The 16,406-nt window shown below is 41.0% G+C and overlaps 1 protein-coding gene across 1 annotated transcript in view; it reads right to left on the bottom strand.

Annotated features, from left to right (window-relative positions):
* LOC149249250 (Tetratricopeptide repeat (TPR)-like superfamily protein) overlaps nt 1-16,406 on the bottom strand; it is a 386,408-nt gene that overhangs the window by 85,336 nt on the left and 284,666 nt on the right. The window lies entirely within an intron of this gene.

Here is a 16,406-nt window from a genome sequence, read left to right as displayed (position 1 = left end):
ATCTATAACATATTCTTAAGTTTTTTATATCAAATGTAACACATCACCTTGTGAAATTATGCTTGTAGAAAATCATAAATATATCATCACATCAGCTTATATTCGCGTACTTTTCTTGGTGGTGAAAAATTGTTTTGAACATACACTGCCGCCACAATATCAGACGAGCAACAGATAATATAGTAAACTGATATAAAGAGTGTCCCAGAATAGACAGAATCGAAGAAAACCTTAGAACAAGGTTTAAAACATAGGACAAAGGGTAGGTAACAATAAAATATTGTTAATCCCACTTGGCCCCGTAAGCCCCCTTCCCCTTTCATGGACTTATAGCCCGCTTTGTTTCCTTCTTTGCTTGCAGCCATTAGTGGTAACTTATATTATATTTATAAGGTGTATGTATACAAACCAAGAGTCATATTCTATGTGGAACACATAGGTCTAGGCTTATAGCCATTTCATAAATACGTATACTTTTGTAATCTAGGGGTTAAAACTGGCGTATTGCATCATAACTAACACAACCCAAATATAAGATATAAAGAATATGCCATAATATACAATTAATGAAATGAATACTCTGCTGTGATGTGAACCTCAGGATTTAGCATGACCTTATTATTCAGATAAAGATCTTACAAACACGCAACTAAAGTTTCATCTATTGAATTTCTTTCCAACCCAGTATTTATCTACATTAATATACTCTAGTAAAATTGGAATAGAACACCTGTATTTAAGGAGCTACTAGTTCTCAAGCTCTACTCAACAGATGTTTTTCTACGCCATCAAGTATCATGTATGCTCACACAAGTTGTAAGTACAAGTACAACTAGCATTCATGTGGTGGATGGAAATTCCTGAAAGAAACATGATGAGGAGCCATAAACAAAAGGTTCCAGATATGTATCAACAAGGCCACTTTCCACGGAGAAAGGAATGACATAATGAACCAAGAAGGAAAGTGATGGATGGCTAATGCCGTACAAGGAAGAAGCTCAACTAAATTTCATGACATCAAGGAAAGAAATTGATCAAGCAGCTGAAGGACCCACAAAGAAGAAGTTCCTGATGAAAAGGAGAGTACCCAGTCAAGGGGGAGCTCTGACAAGTCCCTGATTGAGAGGGAGCTTGCGCAAGCTCTTGGTCAGAAGGAACTTGCGTACATTCCTTTACAGGAATGAGCATATCTTCCCTAGTTGAGAGGGAAAGATAGACCAATGTGGAAAAAGTCGAAGTCGGGATTAATTCAGCAAGGGTCCAAAAGTTGAAAAACTCGTCAAAGTCTGGAGTTTTTTGAAAAAGTCGGCAAAATTAAAAAAACACAAAATTATTCATTTTTTTTTTCTTTTTTAACATCTAGAGTATCCACAACATCAAATAAATGCATCTCCACATAAACATGTAAAGAAAGCTAATATATAATATGTATATGAAGTCTAGTGCTACATCACATATCAAAATAGTGAATCAACTCTTGAATTTTGAGTTCTGTCTGGGTCTCAACTCTCAAGAGTCAAAATATCAACAAAAAATATAATAAATGTATATCATGAGTCATCTAAAAGTCATCAAGTAATCAGTCACTGAGATCCTCTTCCCCTTTTAATTTTTGTTTCCACTAATTCTATAAACAAATAAGTCATGCATTTATTCAGTAGATTGTAATCTGCTTGGGTAATAAGGTGTCAGGTGGTAGGTCCAATGAAAATTAACAGTATCATAGTAGATGTGAAAATTAACGCTTGGTGACTCCAAGTTGCTTATTTCCTGAGAAAACAGTAGATGTCAGATTACTAACCTAGCCTTGGCATCTATTATTCAAAAACTCTTGGAGGTAAAATCCACTTCTGATACATAACCTTTCCCCACATTTACAGGGAGTTCACCACTAAAGAAGATTCCCTTTCAAAACGTGCTCTCATTGCAGGAAGGATCTTTGTTGTCACAAGATTTCACAGGTACTTTGTTCCTGTCTAAAAAATGGGTTCTTTTTGGAGGCACTGCTTTTGTTTTTTTTTGGACAGGTTGTTGTTGTTTGATCTTCATGACCTCCTCTTTGTTGTTTCTTCTAGAAGCATTCAACAATTGTAACAATGTTTTTGATAGTGTGGGTTCTTTCTACGAAAGACTGTTGTATGCATGTCCTTTTGGTACTTTTGTAATCTTTTGAAGGGGCAGTGGCCGTTAGAGTCTGGATCACTGAAAGCCTGGAGGCTTAGCCAATGTATACTTTGCTTTCTAACTAGAAATATGAAGTATAAAGATTTGTTTTTCCTTGGAAAACAAAAACATATCTTAACCTCAAAACTAACAGATTACAAATGAGACTGTTATGCTCACAAGAAGTATGACAAACAATACAATGCAATAACTTGAAAATGCATGGATGGAAGCTTCAATTTACAGTTTTTTCACCTTTGCAGCCTCTTTATCTGCGGCTTGGGAAGGGAGGCAAACTTTTTGGGTCGACTCCCGATTAAATTAGGAGTATAAGTCGCCAAAAAGTAGGGGGATTAAATCGTTTAGTTCAAAAAATCGCATTTTTAGGATTAAATCGCGATTTTTTGCAGACTTTTTCCACACTGAGATAGACACAACATTCTTGTCTTCATTTGGGAAGAAAGAATGAAGGATTGGATAATCATCTGGCATTCGATGCTCTTTGAGGATGTGTAGGGCATCCAAGATAAGAGTAGGCAAGAGGACCAATATTCTTTGAGGGCGTGGAACCCAAGATAAGAATAGTTTTAGAAGGTCATACTCGGTGAACACTCGAGTGGGTATGTACCTTAAGAGACAATGATGAAGGTGTCTATAGTCATTGGTCTCACCAACATTGTGCTCTGATCTGATGAGAGATAGAGCTGTCAGTCAAGGCCTTGTTGTGGAAACAACGTTGGTTACTATGATGCTATACAAATGGGTTACCAATCTAATTCTTCTTATGAGAAATTCTTCAAATTGAGAATGACCATGTACCATCATGAATACCTCCCTAGTTAGGAGGGAGTGTTGAAGAAAGTGTAACTAGGTTCGGTCTTCATGACATTGTAATTATGATTTTTAAGAAAATGAATTTATCATTATGCCTTGCTGCATGGGTTTCATGAGCAAGAGGTTTATTTTATAGATGGCTCCCATTGAGAGCCTTAGGATTTATTATTAAAGAGTCAAAGTCATGAAGAGCTCTTCTTGAGCATTTATGTAATGTATATGAGTCAACCTAGAGTCTAGATCATCCCTCCAAGACAAGCACAAATCCTCTTGAAGAAGGCAACAAGCAAAACGATGAGAAATGCAGCCATGTCGGCCTCAAATTGAATTAAATAACTAAAGGACAGTCATGTCAGCTCAATAAAAGGACACAACGTTTCACACTATCATGTCGGCTTGAGTACATGGACAGACAACTATATATACGCAGCTAAAGTCACCACAAGAAGCACAGAAACTCGGACTTCTCTGAAACTTCGGATGATGACAGAGGCACAGAACTTCGGAAGGGTACAGGAGGTACAGGAATCTCGGATCAAGGCAGTTGTTCAGTACTTCGGATGGAGAGGTATCACTATGGTTTTCGAATGGGTAAGACAGTGAGGTATTCTCGGCATAACAGTGACTAGGTGCCAAGAGAACACAGTCTCATTCTCGGTGAAAATCTCAGTGCTGTCACAGGAATCCTACAATACCACACACAGTCTCGGCATAATTAAGATGGAAGGATCTCATAGTGACACACTATCTTGGCATACATTAAAGTGCAGTCATAATCCTATGACAGTCATGATATCGTTCTTGATGAAGACATAGTCACAAAGGTTATGATCTCGATGAAGGAACAGCTATGATGAGACTATCATGATATCGGTGGATCTACATGCAACTCTCCTATACATATCTCAATATGAAGATCTCGTTGATAAATACCTCGATGATGGTGCAGCAATGATGATGATCTCAGTAGTGTCAAAGAAGAGGATTGGTGTCTTGGTCTTGGAGTGGCCTAGTAGGTCAAGGGTCATGGTCTTGGTATTCGTCAATTGGAATCTCTATAAGAAGAATTTTGTGGGGGAGGTTTTGGCCCTGGTAGAAAGCCAACATCGAGTGTTCTAGTCTCTTTGTTTTTGTTAGCTATTTGATGAACTAAGAAGACACACTCTAATAATAAAAAAGTGAAGATTGTGCTAAGAAGTAAAGATTAAATAACTCACAAATAGTTATCATGCAAGAAGAATCTCATTATCTACATGTGCCCTAGAATCTACAACATTTATACGCAAAGGTACCCCATGGACATGTGAAGGTAGCTTTATCTTGCAAGGCAATCTGCATTGGGTTATATCCACTAAAACTATTTAGGAAGGAAAATTATATTTCCTGGATAGGGTATCCAATAACTGATCAACAAATGTTAGTCCTTCCCTTCACCAGTTTATGAAAAAAATCTACTCCACTTTGTGATCTACTCCCTCATATAGAGCCTTCAAACCCGACAACTACAGGCACTGATTGATGTCATTATTGTCTTTGTAATTGCTACCTATTCAATGGGCATTCATGACAAGCATGTTTTGTGGTGCACTATAAACAAGAAACTGCCAATGTTTCAATTTCCTTTTTCTTCTTGACAGTTTATCAATCTAGACTATCAGTGAACGTAAAATAGTTGCCTTCATATACTATAGCAAATTTCAAAGTTCTAGTTTTGTTAATCCAACTGTGGTACTAGAAGTTTGTGCAACACTTACTCTAATTCCTTTACCACTTTTACTCACAGCTCTTGCGTAGTTTTTGCAAAAATTTATTATCTCATCATAAGTGCATTTGGAAATATCTCCACATGCGATCAAATTTAAAGCTTCCATACAATCACTTCTTTCTTCTCTCAACAAAACGGTCTTCAAAGAGTATTTGTCAATTGTACAACTGCTAGATCTCTCGTCACTGAAGTGAAATCTCTCAACATAGGCCTCTATCGATTCATCCACTCCATTAGCCATTCAAAAGATTTCATCTCTTAAGTCTTTAGATTTGCAATATTCTTTGTATTTCTCTCAAAAAATATTCTCCATTGTTTCCCATGTTTGTACACTACGTACATTTGGACTCATGAAACATCTTAGGCTTGCATCCTTCGAAGTAGAAGGGGGCAATCTCTGCTTTTGGACATCATCCTTGCAATCATATGTTCTGTAAAGGAATTTGTTTGATTCCTCAAAGAACATTCCATGAAAATGGGAGAGAGCTATTCATTTTATGTTTTTCATTTTCACTTGCTCCTCCATTTCTAGGATAGGAAACCCAAACATCTCTTGGCGTTCTTCATTTCAACCCTCCACCCTTCCCTCTACTTTTTCATTAGCCATAGTGGTCAAGGAAAAATATGAAAATGCAAAAGCTTCTTGTTACCCACCACCAGTGGGTGACGCCATAGGAGAATTTTTCTCCTAGATTTGTCTTCCGCTGACAGCCAATAACCCCTTTCAGACACCAATGTAGTCGATGTTGTGTCGGATGTCTCTGCTCCCTGAGCCAGTCATATGTCCCTTCGCCCATCTATCGAGATCATATGTTTGAAGGTGGGCCATCCAATCTTGAAGGTATGTCTTTCATTGTGCAGTCAGGCGTTTATGCTTATTTTTCTTGGGCACACTTGGCTATGGATTATTGGGTGACTTGGAAAGAGGAAGAGTTTTGATTGTAGTCTTGTTTCCTTATCTTAACTGGGGGGTTAATCCTCAACCCTACTCTCATGGTATCTCCCCTACTAGCTTATAGCTTCAGGATGGGCACCACTTGAGAAACCACGATTTTGGTAGCGTGGTCCCATTTTCAAATTCCACATTTTTGATTTTTCATTCCCCTCTACACATTACATGCCCTATTTCATCTCCCCCCCCTCACACCCCGGGTCCACATGACCACTAGGTCCACAAGGCTTTGGTACTCCCCCTTCCCTTGTCCACATATCTACGTCAGACCTACAACAATGCCCCAGAGGTTGATGCAGCGAAAAAAAAATGAAAGAAGCATAACATGGCCACATACAAAACGAAATAATACCACAAAATGCAAAAGATGGTCGAGCCAATAAAATTAGCATGTGGGCAAAAGTCAAACATGAGCTCTACTCCTTACCATTATGGTCATCACTTTGGTTCCTAGGGCCCCTATGAGTGCCCCTTGCATCATCAAGGAACCCATGTATGTGAAGAAATTCAACCCCCACTCCAGTTATCAGTTTTCCTTATCACTCCATGCATTTAGTTTTAAATCCAAGCATGATAAAAATTCTAAAATCTGGAAATGACAATATTTTTTGAAAACAAATTTAGAGATTTCACAACTGTTGAAATTGCAACAATAAAACACAGCAAAATTATGACAGCCACACACAGAGAATAACACAGTGATTTTTGGTCAATGTGACCCTGGAAAAACCCCCCTACAACTCTTGGAGAAAACCAGTTTGAGAGCTCTTCTTTATTTCTGAAAATGTTTTTACAGAGAAACTAAAATACACAATAAAAATTTCAGCAACCACAAATTACAACTTATCTCAATTGTTGATTTGGGGTAGCATCGGATGTGCTCTAGCCACGAAAATTCGTGGAGAAGCTAAGGCACATGAGATCTCCAATACCCAGAAAGGGTTTGGGCAGATTCTAAACAGTTTGGGAGATATTAAAATAATTAATATTTTTCATTGAGTCCCTCAGTCTAAACTTAGGGAAAATAAAATATTAATGTGAATTAATATAAAACTGTGTTAGAATGGTCCAAAAGTCATGGATCAAGCCAGCTCTAATATTAGTCGTTGATTAGGGACTTAATCTCGGTCGTTGATTTGTCAACGAGAAAAGTATATGGGGAGGCTTGAGGGTCACTTGGAGAACACACCGAGTTGATCAAGATTTCAACATTTTGGGGCTGGGTTTGCTGAGAAAGTCGAGAGAGTGATCAGAGTTGCAGTTGAGGGGCAATGAATATAGACGCAGAGAGGCAGAGATAGCACCAGGAGGATCAGCACAGTAGCCGAGAGTGAGGGGCGCAGATCCAGCCAAGGGTTCACGCAGAGCCAGCCAGGGCGCACGCAGAGCCAGCCAAGGGTTCACGCAAAGCCAGTAAGGGCTCACGCAGAGGCAGCGAGGAGTTGCGCAGTGCCTCAAAGGGCTAGCGTGGGTGACGCAGAGGGCCAAAGGGCTAACATAGTGCCTCCAGAGGCTGACGCAGGCCAATCCAGAGTGACGTTGGGCAAACGTTGGGCCAGAAAGGGTTGACGTTGTCCCTAGAGACTGATGTTGTGGTTTCATGGGGCAGATTGGAGTTGTGAAGTTGCCGGAGTGATTATCCGGAGTTTCAGGCGAAACATTTGTCTCCAATTGAGAGGTACTAGTGCCGAGATTATTCTCTGTTGGGTGAGCCAGTTTTGGCACCCACATTGTATTCAGAAACTGCATAATAATAAAACCCTCAGATAGCTGCACCGGTTTTCCCGCATTGGGTTTTTTCGGGGACATTGGTCCAAACAATGGTGTCACTTGTGTGCTTGTTTTGTTTCCTTCAGTTGATGATCTGTAATGTGTTGAGCATGTACTTGTATTTAATTTCAGTATTTACATGGTAAATAACTTGTTAATTAATCAGAACAAGCAGGCAGAAATAAATTAGAAAAGTGCATGAATGGTTTCTAACACGTTAGACTTGGAAATTCCAACATCGATTTCCATGCTTGAACTCCGCCTCAAAAATCATGCCAATCAACAAACTGCCAAAACATAATTTTTTTCGGCAATAAAACAACATTAAATGTCGTACTGCTTTCCTCACAAATCGTGCCCAAAACCTGCCTCGAAATTCATGTCATTGATGTTGTCCCTCTTCCTCGATTTATGTGCCTTTCTCTTGTTGTACGGTTTTGCCTTGGGATGTGTGCCAATAAATGTTACTGCCCAGATTTGCTGAAATGTCTTCTTGCTGCTCTCCTTCACTTCCTCACTGCTCAGAAATTTTCTCCTTCCTCTCTTCTCTTTCTCTCAAATGTTCATGAAAGAATGAATTGATCTTTTTCTCTTCTCCTTTTACTCTCTAAATGACCTTTTGGGTTACCCTAAGAACTAATGGCAGAGATTCATTAAGATCCAGGGATGAGAATAAATGTGCATTTAGTTCTCCCTTTCTATTTTTTAACTCACCCACTTAAATAAAGACCCACTTAGCCTTTTATTTCCATAGTCACTTTTTCACTTTCTAATTCTTCATTGACTTTAATAAAGTCACCTTTAAATTAGAATGTAACTTTACCACTTATAAAGTCACTTTTGAATTTAAATTGACTATACCACTTATAAAGTTTAAGTCACTTTAGGAGAAAAGTACAAATAAATTTGGACACTTTTCTCTAGGCCAAAGATCAAAGGCTCAGGGAACCACTTGTCCTCTGGTACCCAGTGTTTTTAAAACCGGAACTGATGACCGGACCGGTCCACCTAATGAACCGGTTTACTGACCGGACCCGGTCTAACCGGGAACGGTTTCGTCTAAACGAACCAGTTTTTAAAAAATACATTAAATAATTAATTTTTAATGAAACAAAACTATTTTTAAAATGTAAAACCATGATTCCAAGCCAATAGAGACAAAATATGCAAAGTTTGCTCATTTATATACCATGTAGAGGTGAATATATCAAAATGGCACCAAGTGCAATACATATCATCGACAAAATAGCAAAATACATAAGCAATGAGGCTCTAAATGGCTTATAAAGTCCAAAAACAATGCTGCAAGCTATGAGGCCATTGGCCTACTACAAGTCTACAGTGTACACATGATCAATCATCAAGTTCATCACCACTACTAGCCACAAAACTAAAATGATTAAGCACGTTATGTGCAATTACAAAGTCATCATAACGTTTTGAGATTTTATTGTTGCTTAGTACAATATTCTCTTTCTCTATCCTCTTCATTGGACAGGGGTTGTGTTTGGGGACAAGTGGATGATCTGACATACTAGTTGGAGTATCTGGGGTATGTTTTAGACTAAGAGTCACCTCTTTCTTATGGAAATGTCATTGGCCAAAAACTTTTCAATAGGTGAACAATCCATTCAACATGAGATAAGTTTCTACCTTAGACCAAATTTGGCTCTCCAGATTTCAACCACGAATGCCAGTTCTCGGGAAGATATAGATACTCTTCAAGTTGGAACCAAAGGATGTATGCTGGCTCTCTCCTTGCTTATGCAAAGAAGTAAATATGGTGTTTCCATTTTATGGCAGCTCCTAGATGGGTCAATCTTGATGTACACGTATGCTGATTTCTACTCTAATACATGCAGTGTATTCAAAAGGAAAAGAAATGATATCAGTGAGTTGCCTTCTTTTCCAGTTAATCACATTGATAAAGAGAGAACTAGAACGAACACGACAATAATGGGAAGGAAAGACATTAGTAGGCAATACCCAGACAATTCACGTTGTGTATCCATATAACATAAAGATTGCAAAGGACCATGTCAATCAATTTTCCTATTTTTTAAAATTCCTCATGTTTTGACCTTCTAGGCTAAATTTTTACCTGTTTTGTAAATCCCCGTCACAAATTACCAAATAGCAAGCCGCTTTTTTGAGTTGACAGTGGGCGTGCCTCTAACCGGTCGGTTTAGGACGGAACCGGCCGGTTTGCTAAAAACCGGCTAGTTCCATCCTAAACCGGTCGGTTAGGACCGGTTTATTCCAAAAAATGGCAAAATGGGTGACCTGACCGGGTTTTTTTGGTCAGTTTCGCCAGGTGGAACCGACTGGTTAGACCAATAACCGGTTAGCAAGACCAATTTTGAATACTATGCTGGTACCCAAATTTTAACAGTATGTCCCAACCCCTGGTGGGCGATGAACTGCCCCACCTTAAGGGGGTAATCACTATTGTATCATAGACATCATGCTCTCATCCCCTGGAGCCTCAAGTATTAAAATAAAAGAAAAACCAATAAAAGGAAAAAGGCAAATGAACAAGGGTGGAAAAACAAAGGCCGAAGTAACTCATGTACCATGATTGCTCCCTCCTACATTCACACACCCAAATATGTGGACATCCCTCATCATTACCACCATTTAAACTATGTCATTTGGCCTTCACACCCCATGTCCTAATCCATCTCATCATTATTCACATGACACCTACTACTTGAAGGATGTACTTGGACATGTCCTTCCCTTCAAGGTATGGGAACACCTAATAAGGTTGTTTACTAACCACTCCTACCTAGGGAGGTAACACCATTACATGCTCAAAGCCCCAAATTCGGAAGGGAAACTCAATATGGAGTTTCATTTGTGCCCTTGACTAACAAGTTTGATTCACTTAGATACACTAATGAATTATTGTACCTGAAGGTGAGGAGACGCTTTGGATCTTATACAGGATTGGTAGGTGGTTTCATCATGGGTTAGGCAACTTAGATAGGGCCCACGCCCACCAAAGGATCATATTAACACTTGCAGGGAGAGTGTTGAGAACTATGGGTTTCGATCATGTGACAAAGCATTATCTCTTGCCATGGGCAGCCTCAGCACCTTCAACAGCTTGTTCATTGCCCCACATTATTTGCAAGATGATGCACTTGGAACAGTAGTGCCCCCAACCAGTTTAGTAGTATATATAGGGTTTAGCACCTAATTTGAGGCCCAAAGGAGGTCTGTCTCACCCTTGAGACATGTGAGGGCAAGCACCATCTTTTGTGCCCTCATTTGGAGCAGTCGACAAGCTTATTATTCATCATTATACGCATGAGACCACTACTTGTGCCCCAAAGCCACTTTGGAGCACCATGTGATGTTTTACTTGGAGATCAAGGGGCCACACCCTTGTTTATCATTTATGGGGCCCTCACTCTCATTATGGCACCTCGAGGACTCAATGAGGCCCTCCATAATCCAACGGCCCTCCTACACCATATTTTCATCATTTTGGCTCAATTGAATGGCTTATTCTTCACTTTATGAGCTATATGGTGGGCTTGTCACCAAAGATATGTTATTTTGCACATTAAAATAATTTTTGGGGCATCTTAGGCTAATTTGAATAAGGAGGATCATATATATTTAGATCTCTCCCATTGAGAGAGATCATCATCACCGAACATGGATCTATTTTCTCTTGGAGAATTTCGCACTTTTTCCTTGGATGTCTATTAGAGATCTCTTAATGCATTTCGATATTATTGGCAGCGAAATTTGCTTTCTCTTGGACCTGCTTTCTTGATCTTGGATTGGATATATATCTTTCTATCTTGTAAATGATCTTGTTGAAGGTTTTTCATGAATAATGTCTAATGTGTGGAATTATTGCAACTAGCTAGTTCTTTTATGCCCTAATTTATTGAAAATCATTGTGAAGATTGTTAGATTGTGGAATTACACATGTTACTCATTGAATAACAAGTAGATGAATGTTCCTAGTGGATTGAAACTTGTTTTTCTTCCATGAAAGTCCATAGATCTTAGGTGGGTAATTGTTGAAAAGTAGGTGCTAGGGCATCGCTTTTTAGCCTCCTTGAGGAAGGATTTAGCGAAATTCGAATCACATAAACTCCATAGCCCAAGGATAAGGCACTAGTACAAGTAGATTTGGTGATCACCCTTATTTTCCTTCTCCTTTTCTCCTCCTAAATTTTCTGGCCCCTCTCCTAGATGGCTTAGCTAGGGCTGCCTGCGAATTGCATTAGAGGAGTTGTCATTCAAAACCAATTGCATAAACATTGCATTGGTGTCTCCTCTAGTGGTCCTCCAGTTCTGGACCAATTCCCACGGTTGGTTAGTGAGAAAACTCAAGCCCTAGCTCTAACTTTGGAATCTTATCTTCAACATCAGAGGTTGAGAGGCTTTCTTGAGGCCCATTTGCACATAAGACCCAAAGGAAGCCAATCAATCTTGACCCTTTCTCTTCCCTTATTGTACCTAGTGATCATATCAGAGAATTTTCTCCCATGATTACTCAAAAGCCCTACGTCACGCTTGGACTTCATTTTATGTCTCTCTAGTGGAGCGAAAACCCTATTTTGAAAAGGAATTATCTTGCGAAGCCCCTAGAGAGGTCTTGCCTCACATTGGAAGCGTTGATCCTAGATATACTCCTAGTCATTGAATATTCATAACCCTAGCTCTTGACTCTCCTCTTAGGTCTTTCTTGGAGAGATTTTCTTTCATCAAGCCATAATGGAGCCTCTCCTTTGAATGGGCCTTGGAAATCTCTTCATACCTAGCCCTTGATCCTATCATTATAAGTGATTTCCTTCGTATCAAGACTTCTCCCATTGGTGACAGTCCGTAAAGAGTGGGGGACACTGACTGAGGTGACAATGGGTCTTTGTCTCATTGGTTTCATTTGGTCTAGCAGTTGCCCTTAAGTACCCCTGGTAGATTGTGTGGCGATACTTCCAATCCACAAATTCTTCACCACTTTCTTCAAATATTTAATATGGATTTTCATTAGTAATTATTAACTCAAGGCTCCATTCCTTTCCATTACTCTCATTTCCTATTGAACCTGCACATTGCTTATAGAATCTTAGAAAAAAATATTCCTAATTTATCCCTATTGAAATGTATGCATTTTTCTCAAAAAAAACCTACTCAATACATAGAAGAAGACCGCATCAAGAAAGTTGGTTCCTTCGCCCTATTAGAAACGAATCCCCATTCAACAATGCTTTCCTTAAATATTTTAGTACTTCCCTGAGAACAATACCAAAGAGTGTTGAGCTCGAGTTTTGCAGCAATAAAGGCAACTAAATCTTGGGTAATCCCACTTAAATCATCAATTAGGGAAATTGAAGATGTGTGGAACATTGTGAAAAGTTTATATAGTCATCAAATGTAGAAATGCCTTGCTGAATGACTTTTGTGTTCTTTCCTTTTCAAAAAAAAAACTATATGATTAATATGCAACAACCTACAAAAAAACACCAAAACTTGGTAGCATGTTATTCCAGACATGAAATGTGTTAAGAGTTCACTGGGTGATACTACATTACACCTTATCTGCTTTCAAATTAAACATCATTATTGAAAGTAAAATATAAATGACCAATGTTGTGAAAGGAAATAGGAACTAAAAAGTAAATCTAGATGGAAGATAAACCTATCCTATAGCACACTAAATCATACACAATGTTGCAAACATCCCAATTTTAACGTGAATAAATCATGAAAATGTGCTTTTTTGGCCAAGCCTATTTTCTCAGTTGAAAAAATCTGTGATTTTTTCAAGGGGGAAAATATCACAATTTTATCATAAACAACACGAAAAAATCACAATATGATGGAGAAAAACATGATTTGAGTGAGTTCTTTTTAATTTTTTACTTTTTCTGTTCTTTTTATTTGCTGATTTTTATCAATATTTTCGCAATTTTTCCGATTTTTTGGATTTCAAACCCGTTACCCACCACCCATGGGTGACATCCATAGGAGTAATTTTTCTCCTAGATGATCCTTAGCTAGCAGCCCCTTACAGCCACCGATAGCTTGATGCGCCACCATCTCCGCCACCTAAACCAGCTATTATGCTCCCTCGTCCCTCTGTTACGATCGCATGTTTGAAGGTGGGCCTTCCAACCCCAACGGTATGGCCTTTCATTATGTAGTTGGGTACTTTTGCTTACTTTTCACGGACACCTTGAACATGGATTAGTGGGGGTATTTGGTAGAAAGAATGAGCTAGTTTTTACTCGTCTCCTTGTCCAATTGTTGATTTTTCTGAATCTAACACATCATAAATTCCAACTGCATTATCGAGTTTATTTCACCTACTTGTTTATTCCTTAACAAGTTATTTAACCATATAAATACGGTATATGGAGAGACAAAGAAAAAAAAGGCAGCGGGTGGAGAGGCTGGTTCGCGAACCCTAGCGATGGCGGAACCCTAGGGTTTCTGATGACAGTTCTGCAGCACTGCTTCGGCGCATACACAGTAGATAGGGTAGCACAGTCTCCTTCGCGGGTCTGACCGCGTCCCTGATTGTCTTCATTTCATTTTCATTTGTCTCTGCCCTCTACTGTCGAGCTGGTCGGCGGTTTGTTTGTCTTTTTCTTGATAGCAGCCACGATTTCCGGCCTTCATCCCTTACCTTGACTATCATCCCCGTTCTCCCCTGGCATCGAGGCGGTTTGGCATCCGACGAATATGGTGGAGGAGGACCTCGTGGACTACGAGGAGGACCCCATGCCAGGTCAAGAGATTTGGGCGCACTATTCCACATCGGTTGAGGGCCCCGGGCAGCACATTCTGGGTCGATCGACAGCTGCTAAACAGGCGAAGAAACACACGCCCCTCCCCGGGAAGCGCCAGCACCCTGCGGTTAATGTCGCAGACCTTCCGGGCTTGGAATGTCCCCTCCCCAGCCACTCTGAATCTCCTCGACTCCTCCATTCAGGCCTCCCCCTCTTTTGACTCCCCCCTCCCTCACCTCCCGCAACTACCCCCTCCTCCACCCCCGCTGCCCTCTCTGCCTATGTTCCCCCCCTCCATTTCCATTGCACAAGCGGGACTGTCTAACCCCCCGAGACCTGAACAACCCCTCGATCAACCAGGCTCTTGCAGCCTCAACCCACGCTCCCCGATTTGCTCTGGTTGTTTCAGCACTCCCATCCCTAACCGCGACCCTCATTCTCAGCGCAACACAGCTCTTCAGAACCTTGCAGGAGCCTTTTGAAAGAATACCCTACGGGACGGCGTTCGGATCATTTGAAAAAAGGTCGATGCCTCAGAGCAGTGGACTCGGATATTAACCTGACCTTCGGCGAGGACGTGCAAATGGCAGATGCAATGGACACCGCGAGGAAAGTCCTGGTAGGCCGTGTCAGAGGTAGGAACTACACGGTGGAGAGATTGAGGCTCTGGACAGTGGAGATTTGGGGATCCTTGCTGAAAGAACTACCCGTTATTCGGGTCCTGGCCAAAGGATGGTTCGCCCTCCGCTTTCATAGGGAGGAGTACACGGATTGGATCTTGTCACGGTATTGGCACATAGAGCTCGCTCCTGTTCTATTGAAACGATGGGATCCTTTGTTCGACCCTGAACGTGAACATCTCGGTGCTGGACCCATCTGGGTTAGACTACCTAGTCTTCCCATGCAATTTTGGACTCCCCAAGTTTTCAAGCGTATCGGAGATGCCCTGGGGACATACCTGGAACATGATAAGTCCTTCGAGAAAACTGGAATCATGACTATGGCAAGAATATTGGTTTATCTGGACACCAGGGCTGGGCTGGAAGAGAAAATTACTCTCCACAGGAGACATTTCTCTCGCAAACAACTGTTGGACTATGAAGGAGTCCCATTTCGCTGTAGGAGGTGCCACAAGGTGGGCCACCTATACAAGGATTGCCCCCTGAATGCATCAATGAACACCGAAACCTCAAAGGGGACGAAGCTTCAATCATCTGTAGAACAGAAAAAGGGTGAACAAGAACAAGGTGGGCCTCCGGCGGAGACTGCTGTGGATGCCACAAAGAAGAAAGGGAACCGGCGTAAAGCTCCTTCATCTCCCCCCAGGACTCACTCCAAATCAGCAGCGGATGCTACTTCTCAACCGGGTAATCAGTCATCCCCCTTTCCTGATTTTTTTTTACGGATGTTATGTTAAATGTATTGCATTCATCGCTGCCTTCCCTCACTTCAGCATTTTGCGCTATTCCCTCCATCCTCTGCCCTTTATCTGCGCCCCCACCCACTTTTTCCACCACCCCGACATCTCACAGGGATTTTTCCACCCCCCCTTCTCACACTCCCTCTCCCCCCGGGCCTGATCCCCATCCCTACAACCTCCGCTCTCGTTCCCGACCCACCCCCCCGCATCTGGGTTTGGGACTTTCCCCTGGAAGGACCAAACTTCATAAACCAGTCAGTTAAAATCTGCCATTAAGCTAGCGGTGGCGGATGTGGCAAGGGGCCAACAGCATACCATTGAGAGGGCGCTTAGAGCATTGGAGCCCACTGCCCAAGGTCCCCCATGATTTGGCTCTCCTACAACTGCCGGGGACTAGCCAACCCCAAAAAGAGATTGGCTCTAAAACGATTGTTAAAGGATACCTTCTGTGACATGCTCTTCCTACAAGAAACACTCGGTACTGCTGAAGACTCTATCCGAACCCTACACTCTATTCTACCGGGTTGGACATTTCAGGGTTTGGATGCCATAGGCAGGTCTGGCGGTCTCGCAATTGGCATCAACCCTAGAACTGTCAAGCATATATCCACCTGGGGCGGCATGGGATTCATTGGCATGGATATCTTCGTCGGGGAGTTGGGATTTCAGTTAAAAGTAATCAACATCTATGCTCCTAATCAGAACAGATTGGAATTCTGGCACAATTTGCTGGATCATGGTCTT

This window comes from Pinus tabuliformis, chromosome 7 (genome assembly GCF_031772625.1).
Source record: "Pinus tabuliformis cultivar Carrire ecotype Pingquan chromosome 7, CPIR1, whole genome shotgun sequence".
Classification (NCBI taxonomy): Eukaryota; Viridiplantae; Streptophyta; class Pinopsida; order Pinales; family Pinaceae; genus Pinus; species Pinus tabuliformis.
This window is presented reverse-complemented; position numbering and strand designations above follow the sequence as displayed.